Below are 27,161 nucleotides of genomic sequence, written 5' to 3'. Positions count from 1 at the left end.
GTCAGTGGTTTTAGGCCTCTGGGCACTTTAGAACTGTGGTCCAGTGTAAAGTGCGTGCGCTCTCTGTGTACGTGTGGTGAGATTGGCATGCCCTCCCATAGGAATGTATTGGGGATAAGTGTGCCCATGGTAATTCCTGGTATGAGACCGCAGGGTCGAGTCCAAGAAGGAATCCCAGCGTGGGGATTCCCCCTAATGAAGTTGAGAAAGGCAGGAGCACACCCCGCATTTGGCCGATTTAGCGGGAGCCCACTCCGCTTTATGATTATTATACATGTCGGATGCCCACCCCACCACGATCTGTGCCTAAAATGGGAGCCTACCCCGTATTGCCCGAGAAGAGCTCACACCCGCGGCCCGAGCCGCAAATGGTAGTCAGGTACGTCCGCCTGCCTGTGGGCAGGGAATGGCGGACGTCATTTCCGCCTTCCCCCAGCCAGGAGAAGGCGACGCGGAAGTCCGTAGCCTGCAGCCTGTGGTGATGAAGGCGGAGGGGGCCCGAGGCACTTGTCGGTGCCTGCCCCCGCCGCATGAGTGAGAGCGCCGCCAAAGTGAGGACAGGCCCCGTGTGAGAAAGTGCCATCTTTCTTGCATGGTAATCCCCTGGTAAATGGTACCCAGGGCACTCTGACCAGAGACGACACCTAAGGGCTGCAGCACTTATTGTGCCACCCTTAGGGGCCCTATACCCTGACACACAGACACTGCCTTTGCAGGCTGAGTGTCCTGATGCAGAACTAAACAGAGTCGACATGGCACACATCCCTGTACACCATGCCCACAAAGGCACTGCCCTGGCATACCTCAGTCACCCCTCCAACTGGGTGCACTATGCCAGTGGTGTGGGCACAGGTGCATGAGCCATGTGCACCTACAGTACCCAGGGCCATCCCTGGGCACTGTAAGTGCAGTGCTGCCATTAAGAGTATATGGTGCTGGGAGGTTGTCATTATGAACTCCACAGCACCATAATGGCTACACTGAAGACAAAGAAGTTTGGTATCAAACATCTCAGCACATTAAACCCACACTGATGTCAGTGTGGGATTTAATGTAAAATGCACTACAGAGGGCATCTTAGAGATGCCCCCTGAAACCTAACCAACTCCCAGTGTCCTGACTGCATGGCTACCGAGGCTGCCACCACCAGACATGTTTCTGGACCCCTGGGTCGAGATCTTGCCGCACTCGGGGCCTGAAACAATGTACATCCTGGGACAAGGTGCCAAGCCTCCTCCCTCAGGATGGGTAGGGGAAGCTTCAAAGGCATGCAGCATTTTGTGAGCTTCCCCAGGCCAATTGCTGTACTCAGCAACTGGCCCCCACCGATTCTGACCCCCACTCTGGCTGGAAGACAGGAGGGAAACCCCAAGTGAGGAAAGGGGGTGCCAGCCTCTGCCAACCCCACCCCTCAGGTGGGAGAGGCGAAGTGAAGCATAACTCAGCGCTCCCACCGAAGGCCCCCTACCCTCCTTAGGATACCATTGGGCCTACTCTCTCTGCACCCAGCTGCCCCAGTGCCGCTGAGGGTATAACAACTGTACTTACCTGAACCTGGGAGACCCCCGAGTCTTGCCCCAGAACCTTAACTCTGCCAGTCGAGTACTTACCCAAAGACCGATAACTTGATTTTCACCATAGGGTAACATTGGCTGGTTCTCACTTGAAATATCTTTTAAGTGTCGAGTTTTGCTATTTTGAAATATTCCTTAAAAATTGTCCTAACATCAAAAACGAAATTACTCACCTGTGATCAGGAGAGATCCAAGTGCTGTATCTTTGAGCCCAGCACTGAACCTGACAAGTAATTATAACTGTGATTTACTGTTAACCCAATTTTCCCCCATAGGATTACATTGCCTGGTTTTTGCCAGAATTTGTTTTGTGTCGATTTTCAAAACTTACAAATATTCCTTAAAAATCATTTGTGTAACAAGAACGATTTCTTTCAACTGTTTACAGGAAATGCACCAGGGCTGAATCCCGGATCCAGCCCGGAGTTAGAAAAACATATGTAAAGTGATTTTATTGCATTTACTTAAAACTTCCCATTGAGCTCAATGCGTTTAACTTGTATCTAATGCATTGAAAAGTCTATTTGAAAGTATTCAATTGCAACATCACATTATGAGAAAGTATTTATGATACCTAATGTGGTTCTAAAATAAACCTATATATTTTTATATACAAAACCATTGGCCTAGAGTTCAGTTCTTGAGTGTGTGAGACCATTTGCTGACTGAGTGTGTACAACAAATGCTTTACACTGTCCTCTGATACTGCCTTACTGCTCAACCAAGCTACCACTTTAGAGATTAAGGTTATATCTAACTTTAGCCTCCGTCATACCTCTGGGGACTTTGGACTCTGTGCACACTGAACCTTACTTTGGTGCTGTATCTACAGAGCCACTTTCTTATACCCTGGGAATAGTGCCCGCAATGGCCCCTTGCCAGTGTGCAACGAGGACGTTCAGAGCCTTGCAGGCTCCTTGCAGAAGTCCTGGTTCCAGGAGAGAGACCGGGTGAAGAACAGAGGGCTGCACCGCGCTGCGGAGAGAGCAGAGACTTCGCCGGAGCAGAGACCCCGGTGAGTGGGGCTCAGTGGTGGACTGGTTGTTGGGGTGCGCGTCGGGGCACGTGGTTGGTGTCCGCCCCCCCCCCCCCACGTGGTCTCTCTAAAGCCACCGTGGTGTCAGTGCTCGGTTTTGTGTCCTCAGCTGCGCCGCCGTAGCGGACAGCTGCAACGTGGGGCAAAATTTTATTTACAGAATCCCCAAGTGGGGCTCACCGGGGCACTGTGAGCGCCAAGGCCCCCAGTATCTCCACAGCCGTGCCGCAGCTGTGATGTTGGCCACATGTGTTGCAGAAAGTCCCAGTGGGGGCTTGTGCGAAAGTGCCATCTTTCTTGCATGGGTATGCCCCCACTTTTTGCTGATGTGCTTTGACTGAATGTGCCCTGGGCTCCTGCCAAACAGGTGCCCAGGGCCTGTGTGCCTTCCCTAAAGCTGTGTTGAAACTAAAACCCAATTGGCATCTCTGGCCACCTGTCAGCCCCTAGTAAATGGTACCCAGGTCATTGTGACCAGAGAAGACCCCTAAGGGCTACAGCACTTATTGTGCCACCCTTAGGGGCCCTGTACCCTGACACCCACACACTGCCTTTGCAGGCTGAGTGTCTAAGTACAGAACCAAACAGAGAGTTTACATGGCACACAACCCTGTGTGCCATTTCCACAAGCTCACTGCCCTGGCATCAATCAGTCACCCCTCGAGCTGGGTGCCCTATGCCAGAGGTGCATGGGCCCTGTGCCCCTACAGTACCCAGGGAAATTCCTGGGCACTGTAAGTGCAGTGCTGCCATTAAGAGTATATGGTGCTGGTAAGTCGTCATTAGGAACTCCAAAGCACCATGATGGCTTCACTGAAGACTGAGAAGTTTGATATCAACCTTCTCAGCACATTAAACCCGCACTGATGCCCGTGTGGGATTTAATGTAAAACGCAAGACAGAGGGCATCTTAGAGATGCCCCCTGAAACCTAACCAACTCCCTATGTCCTGACTATGTGGCTGCCAAGGCTGCCACCACCAGGCATGTTTCTGGACCCCTGGGTCGAGAGTCTGCCGCTCTCGGGGCCTGAAACAATGCACATCCTGGGACGAGGTGCCAGGCCTCCTCCCCCAGGACGGGCAGGGGGAAGCTTCAAAAGGCATACCGCCTTTGTGAGCTTCTCCAGGCCACTTGCTGTACTCAGCAACTGGCCCCCACTGGTTATGACCCCCACTCTGGCAGGAAGAACGTCGGGAAACCCCAAGTGAGGAAAGGGGGTGTGCCAGCCTATGCCAACCCCACCCCTCAGGTGGGAGAGTCGAGGTGAAGAACAACTCCGGGCTTCTGCCATCTTGAAGATGGGGAGCCCGGCCCAATCGCAGCTAGGCTCCTGCCCCCCTCCCACAGGAGAGTGCAGGCTAGGGGGTGTACCCACCCCAGGGCAGAGACACATTGGTCCCTGCACTTGCCCTACCTGTAACGCCCCTGAATTAAGTATTCAGGGGCACCCTGCACCTTCCTTCCTCAGATTCCGATTGCAACAGCAAGAAGACCAAGAAACAAGAAGATCTGCCGTGCAGCTGCTACCAAATGGACGACGCCCACTGACTTGGCCCCAGAACCCTACAGGCCTGTTGATCCTTGAACCTGCTCCTGTGAAACTCCGGTGTCTCCAGCGGACAGCAACCTCGGAAGACCTGCCTGCCTTGAATTTGAATTTAAAGGTATTTGTTGAGCGCTCGTATACCTAGCGGTTTCATGGCGCTGTGGGGGTAAGATCCTAAATCAGGTGGCAAAAGTGGTTTAGATGGTAAAAGCCTGTGAGAACAAGAATGTTTTCAAGGTACTGCGAAACTCCAAGTAAGATGCTGCCGTTCTAATGGAGAGACGTAGAGAGTTCCAGAACAGAGGGGCGAAAACAGAGAACTTAGAGCCTCCCATTCTACTTTTCCTGAACCGGGGCACCACCAAGAAGGAACAGAGAGGAGGAGCGCAGTTGTCTACTGGGGATATAGGGTTCAATTTTGGACTTAATAAAAGCCGGAGCTGTCCCAGCAAGAGCCTGAAACGTCATGCAGCCCATCTTGAAAAGGGCTCTTTCTCTGATAGGGAGCCAGTGGAGGGATCTGAGGAGAGGAGTGACGTGATGTGATTTGGGTAAGCCGTAGACCAAGCGGGCGGCTTGGTTCTGCACAAGTTGGAGCCGCCGAAGAGCGTAGGCAGGGACACCATTGTACAGTACGTTACCGTAGTCTAAACGGGAAAGAACCATAGCCATAAGAATCAACTTAAGAGCTGAAAAAGAGAAAAAACGTGATATCTTTCGGATGGTGCGCAGAATAAAAAAACAAGAAGAGACCCCCATGCTGATCTGAGAGTGTAGAGTGAGGTGTTGATTGAGAGTAATCCCCAGTGTTTTAACAGAGGAGGAAGGGGAGGGAGGAAGGCCAAAAGAAGGGGGCCAAAAGGTAAGAGACCAGGGATTAAGTTTACCACCAGTGAGGACAAGCTCGGTTTTGTCAGGGTTGAGTTTAAGATGGTTGAAATTCATCCAATCCCTGAAAAAAACCATCACCGACTGGAAATTGTGAATAGAGTGAGGAGAATCAGAGAGATTGAAAATTAGCTGGAGGTCATCGGCGTAGTTAAACACCGTGACCACCATCTTCTGCAAAGCAAAAATAAGTGGGAAGATATATAAATTAAAAAGAAGAGGAGAGAGAGAAGACCCCTGGGGGACGCCACATTGCACTTTGTGTGCAGGGGCGGAGAAATCCGCCAAGTGAACAGCCTGTGTGCGGTCCCTCAGGAATGAGCTAAGCCAAGCCAGAGCAGAGCCTCCAATGCCTGCCGCCTCAACACGGGAAAGAAGGATGGTATGATCCACCGTGTGGAAAGCGGCAGACAGGTCAAGGAGGACCAGTGCCTGTGGGAGATTGACATCTAGCCCCTCTCTAAATGTGTCCATAACAGAGACCACCACTTTTTCGCTGGAATGGAGTGGGCGAAACCCTGCTTGGCACGGAGCAAGATGGGCCGCTGTCCTCGATGAAGGAACTGAGGACTTTGGTGGCGTGGCGTTCAAGAACTTTGGCCAAATAAGGGAGAAGGGGAATAGGCCGATAGTTTGATAACGCTGTGGGATCTGCACCTGGTTTTTTCAAAATTGGAATAATGGTAGCTGATTTATGGAAGGGAGGAACAATTCCTGATTTGAGGGACTCATTAAGAAAAATAAGAGGAGGAAAAGGGCAAGTCAAGAAAATATCACGCAAGATGTGGGCTGGGCAGATATCGGAAGGGGATCCAGATTTAACACAAGGAAGCAGAGAGAGAAAGGTTTCCCTAGACAAGGGAGTTATATGATCTAAGTGATGAGTATTAAGTGGTGGGTCAAAATTTGAAAAAACTGGGGAAGGGGGGTGGGGTGGGGGGGATGTTGGCCTTAATGTCTGCAATTTTATTAATGAAAAAGTTGTTCAATGAGTAACACAGGGATTGGGAGGGTAACGGCTTAGAGGTAGTCCTGTCCGAAGACGCCAGTTCAAAAACTGTGGCAAAGGTTTCCCTGGGTTGACTCTCTGCCCGGAGAATCTTATTGGAGAAATACCTGGTTTTAGCGTCAAGGATGGCTTTCTTGTACTCAGCCTGGATGGAGGTGTACAGTAGTTTAGAAGCAGTACAATAAGTGCGTCTCCAGGCGCGCTCTGCTCGACGAACCGCCAGTTTTTTCTCCTTGAGCTCCGGGCTGAACTATTTGTTAGCATCATGGGCGCGCCTCACCCTAATGCGCCTTAAAGGGGTCACCTGATCGCAGGCGCTAGACAGCCATTTATTTATGGCCTCTGCTTGAAGTGGTGTGTAAAGGTCCTCTATTGCTGGACAAGAAGCTAAAAGAGAAGAGCACAGGGAAGAGATGTCAGCTTTGCCCCAATTACGTGCCCAAGTATTCTTAGGAAAGGAGGGTTTTTTGGCTAAACTTAAATCCAGATAGAAGGAAATCAAATAATGGTCAGACCACAAACAGGGAGTGACAATAGGGACGGGGATAGGGATGTTAAGAGACCAAACTTGGTCCAAAGTGTGGCCCTGAACGTGGGTTGGAGTATGAATATGTGATATGAAATTCAAACTATGAAGTAATTCAGTAAGTCTCTAGAGGGGGCGTCTTCCGCCGGATCAGAGGGACAAAAATTAAAATCTCCAAGTACCAGGACCGCCGAGTTGTTCACTGCAAGTGTGGCTAGCAATTCCTGAAAGGCCGGGAGGAAGTAAGGCATGTATTGAGGAGGACGGTACATCAGAACACAGGTGATTGGGATTTGAAAGGAGGCAGAGCGTACTATCAACTAGTCGACTGCTGAAATAGGTGGGTAGGGTAGTAGTTGAAAATGAAAGCCGGAACGAATAATCAGGCCCCCCCCCCCCCGCTTTACCAAGAGTCCGATCTGCCCGTAGAGCATAATACGAGGCGGGCAGGGCTGCAAGTAAGTTGGGCAGGGAGTCCTGGCATAACCAGGTTTCCGTGAGAAACATTAGGTCCGGTTTATGGGCGTCCAAAAAAATGAACAAGTCAAGGTGATGTGTAACAGCAGACCGTGTGTTTAGCAGAAAGGCCGAGATGGTCGATGTCATGCTCACTTGAGGGAGGGGGGGCGGGGGGTAGGACTAGTGGGGAGTCGGGATAATGAGGGCAAATTAGGTAAAAGGGAGGGCAAAGGATGGGCACGTGCAATACCCACATCCATGACATGCCCCACGTGGCTTGATTTAATTTCCATGGGCCTTGATAAGCGCAGAGTTGGCTGGGGGGGTAGGAAACAAAATGGGCATAATGCTGTACCCCTGACCCAGTCTGGCCGCGGACGGGCGCAGACTGGCTTACCTTAGGCGCACCTTCGGCGCGCAAAAGGCGTGCCCGCTGTGCTCGTCCGCTGCGCTTCCGGTAACACATGCGCGCTTTATGGGGACCAGCCTCGGGCCGCTAGACCGTTGCCTGCGGTGTAAGCGCCCTTCAGGCTACTCCCAAGATGGCGCCCTCACTTCAGCCGAGAAGCCGCGGTGAAGAAACTACCCTCCATGCAATCGGCACAGAGAGCCGTGCCGGACCGGGGCAGGGAAGGCCCGACAGTGAGTAAATACACAATTACAGCAGTGAAAAGCAAAACGAAAAACGAGATAGCAATGTGCTAGCTGCTAGAGGCAAAATGTAAAACATAGAAGTAAAAGTTAAAAGTTCGGCAGTATCGCTCACTGCACGTGTAAAATATGCCAAAATGCGGTCTTTAGATTGCAATGCCCCCAATGGGATCCAGGAGCTGCCACCACCTGTAAATCCTTGAACCTTCCAAAATACTGGGCCTCCCATGAGCAGTGGATCTGCTCCAACAGCAATACCCCTGGTGCCAGCCAGGAACCGGGAATCCAGCTCACTTTGCACCCGCCAAGCCCGGCCTGTGCCTGAGTACCCAAGACCACGAGAACGTTCCCCCCGGCGACTGGGACCCGAAGTCCAGTGCCCAAAGACCCTCCTCGACAAACCAGACGACGCCAATGTAAGAAATTGGCTCTATATATACTGGACCAAAGTAAGGTACAGTGCGTTTAGAGTCCCCAGTAGTATGCCAAAGGTTAAAGTTAGATATAACCTTACTCTCTAAAGTGGTAGTTAGATATAACCTTACTCTCTAAAGTGGTAGCTTGGTCGAGCAGTAAGGCAGTATCAGAGGATAGTGTAAAGCATTTGCTGACTGAGTGGGTACAACAAACGCTTTACACTGTCCTCTGATACTGCCTTACTGCTCGATGAAGCTACCACTTTAGAAAGTAAGGTTATATCTAACTTTAACCTCTGTCATACAACTGGGGATTCTATACACACTGTACCCTATTTTGGTCCAGAATATATAGAGCCACTTTCTTACAGGGCTCCAGAGGGCACAGTGACTGTCAGTACCTACACCTCTATGCAGAGCTGGCCAGCAATAAGTGGGCAGCTGCTACGTTTAGGCCACAGTTCTTGGGGGGCATGTTTGGAGGGAGGAGTGAGATGCACAATCGCAATTGCGCATGTGTGAGCTATGCTGCATTAACAGCAGCCCTGACATTCTGGAAGCAGGGCATTTGAGCCCTAGAGAAGGCCAGTGTGCCGGGGGGGGGGGGGGGGGGGGGGGGGGGGTCAGTGATTTATGTGATGTAGGAAATGTGATGCTCTACTGTGATTCATACGTCTAAATGCGTTTGGGGATGATTATGTGTATAATGTGTTTATGCTCAGGCTAGTTCTCCCATAGATATTAAGTGGGAGGAAGGACCAGGCTTTCATCAAAATTTGGGATTCTCGCGAAACACGTGCTAGGTTATTTTGCGTCAAATGTTCTAGGTCATTAGTTATTGTAATTCCCAGGTATCTCATTGACGATTTTACAGGGAGTTGAAGATTTGGGATGTTCCAAACCATAATTTCGGTTTTTCCTGCGTTAATTTCGTAACCCGAGAATTTCCCAAACATCTCCGCCTTCTGTATAATTATGGGAAATGCCAGTGTGGGGTCAGTTGTATAAATAAGTATGTCATCGGCATAGAGGCCAATTTTCTTTTCCCAGCCCGAAAAAGTAAAATGTGGAATGTTGGTAGGCTGCTGGTAAAGAGCATTTACAGCAGCACTTCCCTATTTGAAATTTCGACAGTCTTTTAGGGGAGTAATACACTCTGTGAAGTGTGAAGAAGTGGTTGCGTCTCAACCATGCTGGCTTGATGATTTTGTAAAGAAGGGTGAAAGATTCCTCCCAAATAATCTCTCTATCTGGTTCTCCCTCCACACCCCAAAGTTTTTCCGGGAGGTTAAAATCCCGCTCACCATCCTCTATAATATGCCAATAGAAGAGTGCAACTTCCTTTTTCCCCGCAGGTTTTTCCACTAGGATATTTTCTAAAGGACTCTCCTCTCCCATCATTCCTTTTTTCTTAATATGAGTCCGAAACCAGCTTCCTATTTGTAGATATACTATCCAGGAGAGTGATGATGTTACTTTTAGCTTGAAGATATCCCAGTCAATGATTGATCTTTCCAACAGCAAATCTCCCCACTTTGTGATCCCTGCTTCTGACAGGACTCTTTTGACTATGTTGACTTCTTGTGATGCTAGCCCAGGTAGGTCCCAAATTGGTGCGTGTTCAGAAAGGTATCCTATTCCGGCCTTAGACTTTATTTGAGACCATTCTTTCAAGATACTCAATAGTGTCTTTAGCCTGATTTTTTTGAAAAACTTCTGGTGGCCGAACTTGAAAAGAAAGCCATTAACCGGTAGGTCCGAACCCAGTAGCATTGCCTTGTACATAAACCCATTTGCATTTTCCCAGGGGAGCTTAAGTAACATCCTAGAATGGGTCAGATGAAATGCCCAAGCGTAATATTCCAGGTCTGGCAATGCGAGCCCTCCTTTTTCTCTTCTCCTTCTCAATTTTTTCCAAGCTAATCTGCTGGATTTATATCCCCAAATGAAAGAATTAATATTCTGCTGACATTTTGCAAGCTGTTTGGTATCAAAAACTAGCGGGATGGCATTGAAAATAAAAGTAAATTTCGGGAGAATACTCAGCTTCAGACCTTCATATGTTTAGTGAGTGTCCAAATATAGCCACTTTTTGGCATGAAGTGAGAACAACACTTGAATCTATTCTTGGTATCACGATTCCGTGCACATGGTCTTTAATAATTTTTGGACTAAACCACAATATTAAGGGATTAGAGAGAGATTTTCTGTTTTATGCCATCCTACTGGCAAGAAGAGAAATTTGTAAAAATTGTGTCAACATAAATCCCCCAACACATGCAGAGTGGCTGTCTTCACTTTATGCAACATCAAGGTTGGATTTATCGAGAACATGCAGCCCTCGATCGCTTAAATTTTGGGACTTTTTGATTGATTGGACGAGGGATAGTTAGACAACCCGGGGTTTTTTTTTTTTTTTTTCTTCTGTTTTTTTTTTTTTTTCCCTGGGTCCGATGATTAGGCCTAAAATCTCTCTGTCCTATATGGTGGTATCGTTTAGCTACGGGACATCCGGCCGAACTGGTCTGAAGGGAGTATGTCCGTCCAAGCTCTGTTGGTGACACTGAGGCTGACTCTCGGGGCACCTGGAGCTCAACATTGGGCTCCGAGGGGCTACGGGGGGGTCGGGCCTCGTGTCTGAGAGGACAAGAGCATTGTTGGATCGACTTTTTTGGCTAATGAGGACAAAAAAATAAAAAATAAAAAAAAATAAATAAAAATAATGTGTTTATGCTGGTGAGGGTATTTCCTACTGCGAGTATACCCCTAATGTGAGTTATGCTAATGAGGTTTGGGCCTAATGTGTTTATGCCTAATGTCATGTTATGATGTTTTGGGGAGTGCCTATTTACTTAAGGTGTTTATGCTTATGAGGTTATTGTATAAGATGTTTATGCTGGTGAGGCCCATTGCGTAATGTGTTTATGCTGATGAGGTTTGGGCCTAATGTGGGTTTATGTCCAATACTAATGTGATACTGCTTAGGTCATTCTGGTACCAGTAATTACTGGCTGTGGTTTAAATTTTTTCTGATGGTTTTGACCGTGGCCTGTTTGGCCTGGTCCTGTATATAGTCCCCTGTGAATATTGCCCACTGCCAGTTGGCACAGTGTAAATGTGTGATTATGTTTCTAATGTGTTTATGAGAATACAAAGGCTATTTTTTATATAACCATGTGTGGCGTTCCTTTTGTGGTGTGCCTAGTGTGTTGCTGCTGTGTGTGTGCGTGTGTGTGTTGCGCAAACGCTTTACACATTGCCTCTGGGATAAGCCTGACTGCTTGTGCCAAGCTACCAAGGGGGTGAGCAGGGGTTATCTTCAGCGTGCAACTCCCTTGCACTGACTTGAGTGGTGGTTTCTGCCTGGCTTTGGCGCAAGCCAACTAGAAATCCCATTTCGAACACTTAGCATAAGTCCAGACAAATCCTGTGCACACGTTTTCAAATTACTTGGTTCTTCAGTAAGAACCCGATGAGTTAGACAAAGTTCAATAAATGAGGTTGAGATCCAGCGACGTTAGGTGTATGTTTATAGTTCAATTTTGATCAGTACATACGAAATACAACTAGCCGACACGTGTTTCGTCACACCGTGTGAAGGATGAGACTCTTCAGGCCGCCGGTCCGGTGACTATCGAGACCAGGCTGCGTGGCGGGTAGAGGCGGGATGCATCTATTAGGTGAAGTACACCTCTGTATGGCACGGATGTGTGCTCAGGCGGTAGCGTCCAAATCCAGATCCGCTACCTGGATTTGGACGCTACCGCCTGAGCACACATCCGTGCCTCGATCTACATTTTGAACGCCACCGTGGACACAACCATCCTGAGGCTTTCGCTCATTGGCAGTTATTGCCATACAGAGGTGTACTTCACCTAGTATATGCATCCCGCCTCTACCCGCCACGCAGCCTGGTCTCGATACTCACCGGACCGGTTAACACAACATTGAGGTTCCACGCTGGTGCTGGAGGGAATCTAGGCGCAATAACTCTTGAGACCCTCTAGAAAAGCTTTAATGACAGGAATTTTGAATATATAAGTTTGTTCCCCGTTTTGTTGATATTTAGCTACTGCTACTAGGTGTAGTTTATGGAAGTGAAGACTAACCCGAGGTTTGTAAATGCGGAAGGTAACAAAGAATGTCTTGAGGCTTTGCTGTTAATAGGTTAACATCATTTGAATGGCAATAGTGAGCAAATAGTTTCCACTTTGCCGCATAGCATGCTGTAGTAGTGGGACTTCTTGCCTGCATAAGAATATCTATACTCTGTTGAGGTAAATTCAAGTATCTGAACTCTACAACTTCAGGAGCTAGATTGTAAAATTGAAAGATCTGGGGTTCGGGTGTCTTATCGCTCCCTGGTTTTGGGTTAGTAGGTCATGTCAATTGGGAAGTACCTGGTGTGGGACTACTGAGAGTTCTAAGAGTGTGGTGAAACATGGTTGTCTGGTGCATGTGAGAGCCACTAGGATGAGAGGCAGATGTCTGCCGCAGTTAGCGAATCACAAAACAAAAGCAGTAGGAGAGGAGGACAATCATAAGCAAATATCCCGGAACAATTCATCCATAGTGCATTGCCTTTGGACTGTGGGTGTTGGAACCATGAGGCGAAGTTTGAGCATTTGGCGTTTACTGACGTTGCAAATAAGTCTATGTCTGGGTGACCTATTTGATGGAAGAATGGGTGGGGAACTTGTGGGTTGAGCTCCCATTCGTGAACTTGTGGTCTACTGTTGAGGAGATGCACAAAGTTGTTGTCCACAACTAGTATGTACTCCACTATTAGGTAAATGTATCGGAGAGCATACCTCCAAGAAGGTCTGTGCTAAGTGCGATAATTGCGGCATTCTGGTGCCCCCACTGTTTTTGCAGATAATACACAGTAGTCATGTTGTCTGTTTTGATGAGAATTACCTTGCCTTTGAGGTGTGGAAAGAATGCTTTCCGCGCTAGATGAACAACTAGCACCTCTTGGTGATTGGAATGGAGATGAGTTTGACGGGGTGTCCAATGAACCTGAACAGTTAACTCCTGTGAATGTGCTACCCAACCTGTGAGTGATACGTCCGTTGCTATGGTCCACTGCGGCACTGGGTCTAGGAAAGGTCGTCCTTTTAGAAGATTGTTGGAATTCCACCACTGGAGAGAGTGCTGGAAAGCTGATCAATACTAGATCTTCCATCTGTCCGTTCGCTTGAGACTATTGATGTGCTAAGCATTCCTGCAACAGGCGCATATTTAGTCTGGCATATTGTACTAGGTATGGGAAAACATGTATGTTTTATCTGTGTAAATGAGCTGCTACTACAGCTATACATTTGGTGCACACCCTGGGTGCGGTAGTGACTCTGAATAGAAGTACCTTAAATTGAAAGTTGAAGTGTGGCTCGATGGTTAGAGCGGCAGACCCTGATGCAGAAGTCTAGCCCGGGACCAGGGTTCAATTCCCCGCCTCGGCAGGTCTTGTGCTCAAAATTCCATGGACCTGATAATTCTCGCCTCGGTGCCTATTCCAATCATGGAGTCCCACTCTGCAACTCTGGGCAATAGCTTGCTTAATCTCCACAACGGCCCCCACAACGCTAGGATGCCTGGCCTCTATCTTGGGGGTGCCAAGGTGGTTGTCGCCTCACAGGGAAAGTCAGGACGGGTTCCACAGCGGTATTCGTACAAGCGCCTTGAGACCCTTGCGGGTGAGTAGTGCGCTATATAAGTATCAATTTACATTTCTGTTCAATACAAAATCTGAGGTACTGTTGATGTGTGGGGTGAATTGGGATGTGAAAGTAGGCGTTCTTTAGGTCCAATGCAGACAAAGTCTCCTTGTTGTGGTAGTGGAATTACTTCTTGTAGAGTGATTGTAGGAAAGTGCCCTTTCTGTATGGTTGTACCCTAGCTTTCTGTGAGATACCTGATGCAATTTGACTGAGTGTGCACTGGGTCCCTGCCAATCAGGTTGCCAGGGGCTCTGTTCTTTCCCTAAACTGTACCATTGTTTCCACAATTACCACACTTCTGCCTACCTGTAAGCCCCTTATAAAGGGTACCTATAATACCAAGGGCATGGTAGCCAGGGAAATGCCTCTGAGGGTTGCAGCATGTATTATGCCAACCTCAGAGACCTCTCCCACAAGCATGCACCACTGCCACTGTAGTTGTCCGCACCATAATGGCTTTACTGAATCCTGGGATGTTTGCTATCAAGCATCTCAGAATAATAAACCTGCACTGAATACTGTGTCGGATTTATTATTCCCTGCACTCAGGGGGCCCGGTCAAACCAACGACTGGTAGGGTTCTGACTGGTGAACACCAGCCTGCCACCAAGAGACACGTTTCGGGACCCCTGGGGTGGGAGCCCTCGCTCCCTGGGGCCAGAAATTTAGCCGTTACTGGGCGGAGGTGTTCAGGTCAGGAAGCGCCATCTGTGGCAGGGGAGCTACTAAGGCCTTGTCGCCTTTGCAATGCGACCCCCAGCCTCTACTGCTATACTGCCTTCCTGTCCACCCTTTTTTTGGTGGGAAGACAGGCAAGAAAAATCAGGACAGCCTAGAAGTTATGCCTACCACTGCCAAACCCACATCTCAGGTGGGGGAGGCGAGGTGAAGCCCACTCCAGTACCTGCCGTCTTTCAGATGACAGGCACCCTCAAATCAGGGTTAGGGCCCCCACGTGAGCTGAGCACCCTAAGGGTGTAGTCAGCTTAACGACAGTAGCCCATTGGCTACTACCTCAAAACCCCTAAAACGCCCCCAAAATACAGTATTAAAGGGGGCAGCGCTGAACTCAGTCTCAGATTCGACTCAACAAGAAGAAGAAGTAGGACTGAAGAGCTGTGCTGCAGAAGAAGAGGACAACAGCAGCTTTGGCCCAAGCCCTACCAGCATGTCTCCTGCTTTGGAACCCCTGTAAGCTGAAACAGGCGAGGCCTGCAGCCAGTAGTCTCCAAGTACCCCAGCGACCTGCCCTGCCTTCCAAAAAGACTCTGATATCCTGTGGACACCAAATTTGTCCAACAGGAAACCAAGCCAGGACTCCAGATCCAGCTGGAACTGCAAGTCCTCACCACTCTGCACCGGATGCCCACGGCCCGGAGTGGCCCAACACTCCAGCAAGGTGCCCCCGGCGATCCTGACCCGGGATCCAGCATTAGACGACCTCCTCCGACCTTCTCCTCGGCGCCTACAGCTTCATCCCGAAGGGTTCCTGTGACCGGAACTGGTGAAAAGAGAGGTGGAATATTGGCAAGATTGCTGGTGAGCTGCAAGCAATATCCATGTTGGATAATTTCCAACACCCACTTTTCTGATGTTATTGATTGCCAAGTAAGAAGAAACAGGTGTAAGATGATCGGAGGGAATGATTATGGAGTCACTGTTTGTTTCCAAGTGGGGAGGTATGAGTAGGGGTGCCTTTACCAGACATTTAGAGTTGTTACCCCTATAGTTGCCCCAGTAAAATCCTCTTGACCGAGAGGATTGAACTTGTGTCCTATATGAGGATATGGAGGCATCTGTGTAAATGTTTTTTGAACCTCCTCTGTAAAATGATCAACAAAAGGAGCCTCTACTGGTCAGTGTTTGAAGTGCTTCCATGGATTTAGCCACTTCGGTATCTTTCCTCATTTTCTCCAAGGCCTCATCCACTTGTGGGCCGGAGAGATGCTTTTTAGCGAAAGGTGAATTTAATAATGTCTGCTGAACTTCTGGTTTGAAACCATATATAAATAACCATGCATGCCTTTGTAGGAGGACACTGGTATTAATCCCTCTGGCAGCAGCATCAGCAGCATCTAGTGCACACCTGATGGAGGAGTTGGAACTTGCTTATCCCTCCTGTCCCTTTTTCTTATGCTCCTCTGGGAGATATTGGAGTAATTCCTCCATCTCATCCCAGTGAGCTCTGTCGTATCTAGCAAGTAAACCCTGGGTATTAGTTATGCGTCAATGATTGACTGTGCAGCAACTCTTTTGCCTGAGGCATTTATGAGTTTTGCCTCCTTCTCAGGTGGTGGTGTATCACCTGTGGTCTGAGTTTGCCGTTTTAGGAGTATTAGACACAACCAATGAGTCCGTGGAAGCAGACCTCTAATAAAAATTGGATCAGAGGGTGGTTGTTTATATTTTTCATCCACCCTAGGTGTAATAATGTGTGCACGAGCAGGGTCTTTGGAAATATCCTCTGCATAGCACATCGTTCATTTTAACATAGAAAGAGACTGAAATGTTCTGTGTGTATTCCGAATGTTTCTTTAAGTAAAGGGATCCCATGACAGGCAGCTGCTCTAACTGTAAGCTCTTGGTATGAGCTGTTATCATCTGGTGGTGATGGTATCGCAGGATAAAGATCAGGATCTGTGTCTTGTGTAGTGTCTATATCATAATCCTGCCAGGGGTCTGGTGGAGCAGGATCATTCTCATCACCCCCAAAATGTACATCTGGGTCCATGTGAGGAGAACCCTGAGGTGTGCTATTCAGGGGGTTTTGAAATGTAATTGTATGTAAATTTGTACTTGTAAAGCACAATAATAGCCCAACTGGGGTGTCCTGGCGCTGTAACGCATATTGCTGTGGAACCCTTCCTGGCTTTTCCCTGTGAAATGTCCACTCCTGGGCACCCCCAAGGTGAAGCCAGGCATCCCAGTGCTGTTGGGACCGTTGTGGAGATTAAGCAAGATATTGCTAAGAGTTGCAGTTTGGGACACATGATTAGAATAGGCACAGAGGCTGGCATTATCAGGTCCGAGGAAATTGAGCCCAAGACCCGCCGTGGCGGGAATTGAACCCTGGTCCCGGGCCAGACCTCTGCATCAGGGTCTGCCGCTCTAACCATTGAGCTACACTTCTCCACTAAATGAAAGAGATAGCTAAGGTACGTGCGAGTGTGGTGCTGGAGAAGGAGGAATAGGTTGCAGGGGACTAGTTGCTATGTTCTTTAAAAGTATTTTCTCATGAATGTCCTTTTAGAAAGAAGTTTTCCTTTTGGAAGATGGCATTGATGCAGGTTTTGTTTTAATGCGTCCAGGCTCTAGATGAATATGTATTTTTTGTTTGCTTTAGATGGAGTCTTTCTTGCAAAGTTTGAAAAATGGGCCCCAGGAGTGTTGTAGGAGCAGATTTTTGTGTTTCGATGCCGAAGTTTTTGGAACCGATGTAGTCTTCACTTTTGGTGTCGATGAGGTGTTGTCTTTGCTCGGAGCGAAGCCGGAAGGCTTGTCTGTGCTTTCGGTGCTGAGCAGGAGTGTTCGAAACAGACTCTTGGTGCCTACTCTGTCCATCACCACCCCCTTTTCTGAATAATTTAGCACAAGGGCACGTGGGAACTTAGCTGTGCAGTAGGCGTGTTACACCATCAGGCTAGTCACACACCTAATGTGGGATACCGGATGTGGTCACGAGAACACCTGCTGGTCGCCTTGGAGACAATTTCCCCCTCTGCGACCAATCCTCACCGGTCTTTTATAGGCCTCTATAAGCTGTTGTACGAGGCCCTCCATTTCAACCCATTAATACTGGTCATAGCGGGATAGCATACCTACATGGTTGGCAATTTGCTCCTGGGTAGTTGCCCCTATTGTGTCAAGACCCTTACATTGACATCCAGCGAGGTGGGGGGTAACAAAGCGAGGTGGGGGTAACTGAAAGAGAGGGGGCGAGGGGGTTACCACAATTTACTATGACAGACGCTCACTTCCTTGTTGTATGAATGACTAAAGGGTCAGGGGCGACTTGCCCCCTAATAAACAGAGGGTCACAAGGTGATGCCTCGAATTTCCTGCCCCCCTCACCCCCCCCCCCACCCCCTCTCCCCCTCCGGGCAGAGGACGACGTCATGAATGAACCCTTAGGGTATGGCGGTTCATGCATAATAAATGAGCTCTTGGAGAAATCAATAATCCAAGCAGGGAATGTCCCAATGGCTTAAGGGTCTGGTTTCTAAGAACTCGTTGTGACGTGGGATGGACAGATGTAGGTGACCGTGCCCGTATTTGGATTCCATGGCCAATGTCTAATAAGGGCTGGGATTCTATGCCTAAATAAGGGCAATGCGAAGTGTGCCTATATAAGGACATGATCCAGTAAACCTATGTACGGGTATCTAAATCGACACACAACACTAGGGGAATGTTCACTAAGAAGGCCATTGAAGCCCCTAGTTTGTGTGTAGAAAGAACTCTAGGGGGAATGGTTAATGTGCGTTTGGCTTTGACGTAGCATATTGATATGCATTTTACAATCAACCTAGCAATTCCTGTTTTGGATATAGGATTACCTTTTGAGGTGGGGAGAAAGCCACAAAAAGTTGTTTAGTTTTCCTAAAGGATTTTGTTCTTTCAATGTAGTAGAGGATTGCTTTTTTAACATCTAAGGTGTGTAGAGCTCTTTCTGCCACTGAGTCTGGTTGAGGAGAAAATACTGGGAGTTCAACAGACTGGTTCAGATGGACGGCAGGTACTACTTTGGGTAAAAACGTTGGGTTACTTCTAAGAACCACTTTATGATGGATTTGTAAAAATGGTTCTTGTATGGTTAAAGCTTGGAGTTCCCTCACTTTTCTGAGAGATGTGATAGCAACCAAAAAGGCTACTTTCCATGTGAGAAACTGTAGTTTACATTTGTGGAGAGGTTCAAAAGAAGGACCCATTAGACTGGTAAGGACTACATTAAGGTTCCACACCGGCGAGGGTGGAGCTCTTGGTGGAATTATTCTTTTAAGTCCTTCCATGAAAGCTTTGATAGGGGGAACTCTAAACAAAGACAAGTATTGTCTATTCTGTAGGTAACCCGCTATGGCGGCTAGATGTAACCTAATAGATGTATACGCTAAATCACATTGTTGTGGATGCAAGAGGTAACAAATAATGTTCTGAATGGAAGCTTCCAGTGGGTTGATCTTGTTGTGCGTGCAATAAATGACGAATCGCTTCCATTTCGCCGCATAGCATGCCCTTGTTGTAGGGCATCTGGCCTCTTTGATAATGTTCATACAGTCTGGCGGGAGATTGAGGTAGCCAAACTAAGATTTCAGGAACCAGACTGCAAGGTTGAGTTGATTGAGATCTGGGTGTCTTATCTCTCCATGGGTCTCAGTAAGAAGTTTGGGTGAGAGGTGTCGTTTTTGATGTGGTACTACTGATCGTTCTTATAGAGTTGTGAACCATGGTTGTCTTGCCCATGTTGGAGAAACTAGGATTATTGTGAGGGAATGTTGTTTGAGTTTTTTCACCACTAACGGAATGAATGGGAGAGGCGGAAAAGCGTAAGCAAATTTGCCTGACGCACAAGTTACTTAACCTTCGGTAACTATATATCTGTAAGAAACACATAGTGATAGATTCCTTACCATAGAATTACCCCCAGGCGTCAGACTGGATCTGGAAGGTTTTCGTCAGCAGTAACCCTGCGCAACGGTAGGCGCCGTCGTGCTGCTCAGCGTGCTTCTTTGTCGCGGAGATGACGTCGCTGGAGCTACTTAGACGTCAGTTTTGTACACAACTTTCTGCACCAGAAACGCAGAGTCATGCAAGAAACTGAGCACTGGTGCCATGAAACTAAGGCCCTGAAAGGGATGTCCTAAACCCTAGAAATTAGTTTGCAGAACGGGGAGGATGGGTGGGGCGGTAAGGAATCTGTCAGTACTGATGTTTCTTACCAATATATTGTTACCAAAGATAAATAACTTGTGCATGTGAAAGAATGAAAGAAACACGCAGTGATAGATTCCTTACCTTAAAATAGATACCCAGCAATACCAACCCTGATGGTGGGTCTGCGAACCAAGATTCCACCAGGAAGTCCTGGAGAACAGAACAGCCAAAGAAGCCGCCTCTCCAGACTTGGCTGTCAGGCAGAAGTCATGCAAGGGAACTCCACGTCCCAAAGCAGTAGTGGCTGCTGTCGCCCTGGTAGAATGGGTGCGTAGCCCCACTGGAGGATCCTTTTTAGCCAAAGAATAACAAGCCTTAATGCACAGAACAGCCCACCGAGAGATGGTCCGCTTGTGCACAGCCCGACCTTTCTTGGCGCCCACGCAGCCAACAAAGAGCTGGTCATCCACCCGGAACTGTTGTGTGCGGTTGAGGTAGAATGAGAGCGCACGTTTTGGGTCCAGACGGTGGAGCCTCTCTTCTTCTTTAGAAGGAGGCGGACAGAAGGTGGGCAAAGCGATGGTCTGCCTGATGTGAAAGGTATCGACAACCTTTGGCAGAAAAGAGGGACAAGTCCTGAGAACAACTTAGTCCGGATGGACAGAGTGAAAAGGAGGTTTCGAAGAAAGAGCCTGGAGGTCACTCACTCTTCTGGCAGAGGGGACGGCAAAAAGGAAAGCAGTTTTTAAAGTGAGAAGGCAAAGAGGACAGTTGTAAAGTGGCTCAAAGGGAGCACACATCAGATATCAGATATGTCAGAACCAGGTTCAAGTCCCACTGAGGCATTATGAAAGGAACAGGAGGGAAAAGATGAGTACTGCCTTTTAAGAATCTATTTACAACAGGGGGCTTGAAAAGGGAAGGCTGATCTGGAAGCCTTAAAAAGGCAGAAATGGCTGAGAGATAGCCCTTGATAGTGCCCAGAGCAGAGCCCTGCTGTGCCAAAGAAAGGAGGAATAGGAGGACCTCTGAAAGAGAGGCAGAAAGGTGATCCACAGCCTTTGCTGTGCACCATGCCACAAATCATTCCACCTGCAGGCGCATACCGTCTTAGTGGAGGGACGCCTGGCTGCCAATATCACATCGCAAACTTCGGGAGGCAGGTCAAAAGATGTCAACTGCTGCCACTCAATCTCCACGCACAGAGGTGGAGGCTGGACAGGTTTGGGTAGAGGACCATCTCCTGTTGCTGAGACAGAAGATCCTCCCGAAGAGGCAGTCAGATCGGGGATCGATAGCCATGCGGAGTAGCTCGGGATACCATACTCTCCAAGCTCAGTCCGGAGCCACAAGAATGACTTGGGCCCGGTCCCGCTTGATCTTCTTCAGCATTCAGGGTAGAAGTGGTATAGGCGGAAAGGTGTACAGTAGACCGCAACTCCACTCGCAATGAAAAGCGTTGCCTAGCAAGTGCGGCCTTGGAAATTACAACGCGCATAACTGATGACATTGCACCTTCTCTTGGGTGGCGAATAGATCTAACCAAGGCTTTCCCCACTGCCGAAAGAGACCTTGCACCACTTCCAAGTTCAGAAGCTATTCGTGATCCATCATGCACCGGCGGCTGAGTTCATCTGCCCTGGTGCTCAGAGAACCTCCCAGGTGTTGAACCACCAGGAAAATGCCCTGATGTTCCAGCCAAGTCCAGAAGCGCAGAGCCTCCTGACAGAGGGTCCACAACCCCACTCTGACCCGTTTGTTGCAGTACCACATGGTGTGGTGTTGTCTGTGAACACCTGCACTACTCTCCCCTTGACAGAGGGAAGGAATGCCTTCAGTGCAAGCTGGAATGCCCGAAGCTCCAAAAGGTTGTTATGGAGCCGGGACTCCACCGAAGACCAGAGTCCTCTGATCTCTCCCTCTCCCAGGTAGCTGCCCCATCCCAGAAGGGACGCGTCTGTCACAACTGTGTGTTCCGGTCGGGGAAGGGATCTGCCATTGACCCAATCGCGATTCGTGAGCCACCACTGCAATTGTCGTGCAGTGCCCTTCGAGATCTGGACGTGATCGGACAGGTTGCCATGATGCTGTACATGCTGGAACTTCAGGTCCCACTGCAGAGCCCGCATATGCCATCTGGCATGATCCACTAGCAGGATGCAGGAGGCCATCAGGCCCAGTAGCCAGAGGGTCATTCTGACCGAAACCCGGGATAGAGGATGAAAGATCGGAATCATAGCCTGAATATCCCGGACTCGCCGTTTGGGAGGATAAACCCAAAACTGCGCCGAGTCCAGAACCTCTCCGATGAAAAGGAGCTTCTGAGAGGGAATCAGGTGCGACTTGGGCACATTGATGGAAAACCCCAGCAAATGCAGGAGGTCGGCCGTAGTCTGAAGGTGGGAGACGACTGTCTGGGGCGAGCCCGCCTTAAAAAAAACAGTCATCGAAATAGGGGAAGACAGGAACCCTTGATCTGCGCAGATGAACTGCGACCACCGTCATCCTTTTCGTGAACACCCGAGTGGTGCAGGTAAGAATATATCTCTTCATACCGTATACAATCACCCCGCATGCATAGTAAAATTTATTATTCCAACTCCAGTCTGTGCGGACTGTAGGGAAGGTGTTGGATTTTAAATCCAACACCTTCTCCCCCCCTCCGCAAATCGGCGTACTGACTTGCGGAGTAATGGTATGCGTTGTCTCAACGCGTTCGTTGTAACAACCGCGTTGTGACAGCATGCGGGGTCACGGATGCGGGGTGATGGTGGTTTACCACTGGTAAGGCCAAATGGGAGCACGGTATACTGAAAATGCTCGTGGCCTACCGTGAACCGTAGGTAACGCCGGTGGGACGCAGGACGGGGATGTGGAAATATGCGCCCTGTAAGTCCAAACCTACCATCCAGTCTCCAGAGTCGAGGGCAGACAAGACCTGATCATCTTGAACTTCTCATTGCGGAGGAAGCGGTTGACGTTCCGGAGGTCCAAGATAGGAAGCAGGCCCTTGTCTTTCTTGGGGATCAGAAAGTAGGTGGAATAACAACCACGACCTACTTCTGGCCCAAGGAACGCGCTTGATGGCCCCCTTGGCCAAGAGGGCCGAGACTTCCTGCTGAAGAGGTGCAAGATGGTCCGCCGACATGCGGTGGTACTAAGGTGGCATGGCTGGAAGGGTAGTCTCGAAGGGGAGGGAGAAGCCCCTTCGGACAATCTGCAGCGCCCACTTGTCCGAGGTGATGTTCCGCCAGTGGGGGAGATGATGGCGAATTCTGCAGCCCAATGGTGTTTGATGGGCCTGAAATTCCGGACTAGGAGGACTTGCAGTGGATGCTGCGGGGGTGGAGGTGAACTGACCTGCCCGCTAGCCCCCAGAACCGCCTTGATGGTTCCCACGTCTGCTCCGCGCTGAGGTTGTTGCTGTGCAGGCCTGTGGCTCTTGAACGAACGTGTTGAAAAGCAGAAGGCGGAGGAGGCCGAGTGACCGACAGGCCCAAGGACTTGGCCGGAGGCCGGGCGTCCTTAAAACGCTCCAATGCACTATCTGCCTTATTGCCAAAGAGGCGAATGCTATCAAAGGGCATGTCCATCAGAGTGTTCTGGACATCCCCTGAGAAGCCAGTTGTCCTCAGCCAGGCGTGGCGCCGAAGCACCACAGTTGTGGAAATCGCCCTGCCCAGCGAGTCGGCGGTATGAAGCCCACAAGGGATGGTGAACTTAGCTAAGTCTCTCCCAGCTGCAATAGCTTGGGAAAGTACAGTCTGGGCCTCCTCCGGACAATTGGGCAGCACTTGCGCAACCGAGTCCCACACAGAGTGGGAATAACGGCTCAAGGGACAGTGGTGTTCACCGACTGCAGCCCTCAGCTGGCAGATGAAAAACAGATTCTTGCCAAGATGCTCCAGCTTCTTGGATTCCCTATTCGGAGGGGTGGAAGGGAACGCGCTTTGGGAAACAGAGGCTTGGACAACCAAGCTCTCAGGAGTGGGGTGTTGGGAGAGAAAGAGGGTGTCGCCGGGAGCCGGGCGATGGTTCGGGCCACGTTCTTGTCCACAGGAGCCCCTGTGTTGGGCCTGGACCAGGTGCCCAAAAGAACGTCAGAAAGGGCCTCATTGAAAGGCAGCAGTGGCTCGCAGAGGTAGCGCCGCTGAAGCACTTCTATCAGGAGGTTAGTCCTGACGGCCACTGTAGGGATTTCGAGGTGAAGGGTCTCGGCCGCCCTACGCAACACCACTGCGTAACTTGCTCCCTCCTGTGTAGCCACGGAAGGAGGAGACATCATGCCAAGGGCACGTGAGGTGTCAAGGCCGCTGGCATCCCCCAAATCCTCTGCCCAGTCCGGATCATAACCACACTGTTGTGTGAGAGGGTCCTCAGACCCCCCCGTCCTCCCCTTCCTCCGAAGTCTGTGAAACAGGCTGAAAATAAGGAGGAGAAGTGTGGCTCACCGGTTATAGGAGGCAGTCCCTGATGTAGAGGACAGACCCGGGGCCAGGGTTCAATCCCCAACGCGGCAGTGCCTTGAGCTTAAAAAAATGTCCACAAACTCGATAATTCTCGCCTCGGTGCCTACTTGAATCGTGGGTTCACACTCTGCAACTCTGGGCAATAGCTTACTTAATCTCCACTACTGCCCCACCGCGATGGGATGCCTAGTCTTCACCTTGGGGATGCCCAGTAGGGGTAATCTTGCAGGGAAAGGCCAGGACGGGTTCCCAAAGCAAGCGCCTTGGGACCTTACGGTGAAAGGCGCTATATAAGAACGTGTGATTTACAATGTATTTATTTACATAGGGGTAACAAGGCCCCCATCGGTGTCGGAATCAGCGTCGAGTGACGCTGTTCCAACGCTGTGTCCGGGTCGAGCTGAAATGGGGCCCGACATTGGCGGCAGCACCGGACGACGTTGGAGGTGGTGCCGGAGGAGGGGTCAACACCGGTGGAGGTGTTATGAGGTTAACTGGTGTCGCCTGGGATCCGAGCCCGGATCCAAGGGGGTCCTGCGGCGGCGGGGCTGAAGCCGGTGGCGGCGCGGAAGTCGGCAGAGATGGAGGAACAGGACCTCAAGTCGGGGCCGCGGGGCCCGAAGGCGCACCGGCGGCACCAGACGGCCCAAAGAGTCTGGCCATGGCAGCAAGAAATTCTTGAACCTGAGCAGGCGTCGCCGACGGACCCAGGAAGGGCGGGTAGGCTGGCGTCGTCGTCGTCGCAGGCTCCGCCAGAGCCGCGGGGGTGGCACCACCCACACCCTCAGCTGCGTCGCACGACAGTCAAGGATCGACGATGCTTCTTCAACTTCTTTTTAGAATGCTTTGACTTCCCGGACCCCGAGTGCGAAGACTTCGATCCAGATGACCGATGGCGACTGCTCCGCGACTGGTCACTCGACCTCCCTCGGTACCGGGACCTTGAGCGGCGCGGAGCCAACTGCCGGACTTCTAGCAACTTTCGGGACCGCTCCCGCAAAGTCTTCGGTGCCATAGCCCGGCACGACTTGGAGTAGTGGTCACGCCCCAGGAAGTAGAGACAGGTGCGGGTCCGTCACCGACATCATGCAGTGACAGTCCCTGCAGTTCTTGAAGCCGGGCATACTTTCAACACCAGGAGTCGATCGACTCAAAAGAATGGAGACAAAAAGGCCTAAAAAAATTCAGTCAAAAAGTGACTGGGGGTACTTGCTCTTCCCGGATCTGCAGTTGCTGGTGTGGAAAAAGAAAGAATGGACGTCAAAGCGTGTGGGCGCTTCTAAGTAGCTCCAGCGACGTTATCTCGGTGGCAATGGCGCACGCGGAGCCGCATGACGACGTCTACCGACGTGCAGGGCTACTGCTGACGAAAACTTTCCAGGTCCAGTTTGATGCCTGGGGGTAATTCTATGGTAAGGAATCTATCACTACATGTTTCTTTCAGATCAATTCATCCATAGCGCATTGCCTTTGGACAATGGGTTTGGATACGTGGATGCGAAGTTTGGGCATTTTGTGTTTTGGTGTGCGGCAAACAGCTCTATCTCTGGGTGTCCCCACAGGCGAAAGAATAGAAGAACTACTTCAGGATGAATTTCTCATTTGTGGATCTGTTGTGCTTGACGGCTGAGCAGATCTGCTATTTGATTGTGTACCCCTGGTAGATGTTGTGCAGGAGGTATATTTTTTGCAGAATGGCCCATCTCCATATGCTTTGAGATAGGTGTGATAGCTGTAGAGAATGTCCCCCCCGTGCTTCTGTATGTAATACATTACTGTCATGTTGTCTGTACGGATCAGGACAGCTTTGCCTAGAAGGTGAAGTTGAAAAGATTTAAAAGCTAGGAAGATTGCTAACAATTCCAGGTAGTTGATGTGAAATTGTTTTTGTTGGGTGGTCCAGATACCTTGAATGGTATGGGTTTGGAGATGAGCTCCCCAGCCGGTGAGTAATGAGTCTGTTAGGACTATTTGTCGGACTGGCTCTAGGAACGACCGCCCTTTGGAAAGGTTCTGTGTGTTCCACCACTGCAGAGAGCGATGGGTGCGGTCGTCCACCAACACCAGATCTGTTAGCTGACCTTGAGCTTGGTTCCACTGATGTGCTAGGCACTCTTGTAATGGACGCATTTGTATTCTTGAGTGAGGAATGAGAAAAATGCAAGAGGCCATCATGCCTATTATATGAGTTACTTACCTTATCTGGTTGAGACGATTCTAGCCGCAGATTCCTTCACGTAGAATTATCCCCAGGCGTGAGACTGGATCCGGAAAACTTTTTGCCACAGCATCACTGTGCGCCGGGGGCGGGGCGGCATCACGCGACTCCGCCCAGGCGTCGTTCGCGTACATGTCAGTGAGGTCACATAAGACCCGCACCACAACGCGGAGCCATCAGAGATAAAACTGTGGGAGCACGGGAACAGTGTGCGAAGAGCAGAATAATTGGAAAAGGAATGGTGACTAACACCACCATACAGAGCAGTGTCAACACTGCAGCACCCAAAGGCAGGGAAAGAAGAAAGAACTTGCGGAGCCCTGAGCAGCCACCCTGCCAGTACATAGACAGCCTCCCCACTCCCGTGCCCCAGAGGCAAGGAACTTGCGTTAAGTCATGACACACGTAGCAGACCTACCACCCCCATCCTGCACAGGGAGGGGGCCAGTTCTAAGACAGACAGGGACAACAAACCTCCAAGCCACCACAGCACAGAGGGCAACCACTCCCAAGGGAACAAGGGCAAGGCATGGCCAGATGACCTCTATTCAGAGGTTAGCAATAGAAGGAAAGGGAGGGAAGGAAGGAAGGACCAAGATAGAAAGCAAGCCCCCCAAACCCGGAGTAGCCAGAGCAGCAGGGCACCGGAGTACCGGAACCCCATCCGCCAAAGAACCAAGAGGAGGAATGAATTGCCAGCAGACGGAGCCACCCGTCAAGAGCAAAGAAGGCACTCACAGGATACTCAGCCCCCCACCAAAATGTGAGTACCGAAG

At 49.8% G+C, this 27,161-nt stretch overlaps 1 protein-coding gene across 2 annotated transcripts in view; it reads right to left on the bottom strand.

Annotated features, from left to right (window-relative positions):
* The window catches only part of THOC1 (THO complex subunit 1), a 449,280-nt gene that overhangs the window by 92,786 nt on the left and 329,333 nt on the right, over window positions 1–27,161 (bottom strand). The window lies entirely within an intron of this gene.

This window comes from Lissotriton vulgaris, chromosome 4_1 (assembly GCF_964263255.1).
Source record: "Lissotriton vulgaris chromosome 4_1, aLisVul1.2, whole genome shotgun sequence".
Taxonomy (NCBI): domain Eukaryota; kingdom Metazoa; phylum Chordata; class Amphibia; order Caudata; family Salamandridae; genus Lissotriton; species Lissotriton vulgaris.
The sequence above is the reverse complement of the archived record's forward strand: the minus strand, read 5'-3'. Positions and strand labels throughout refer to the sequence as shown.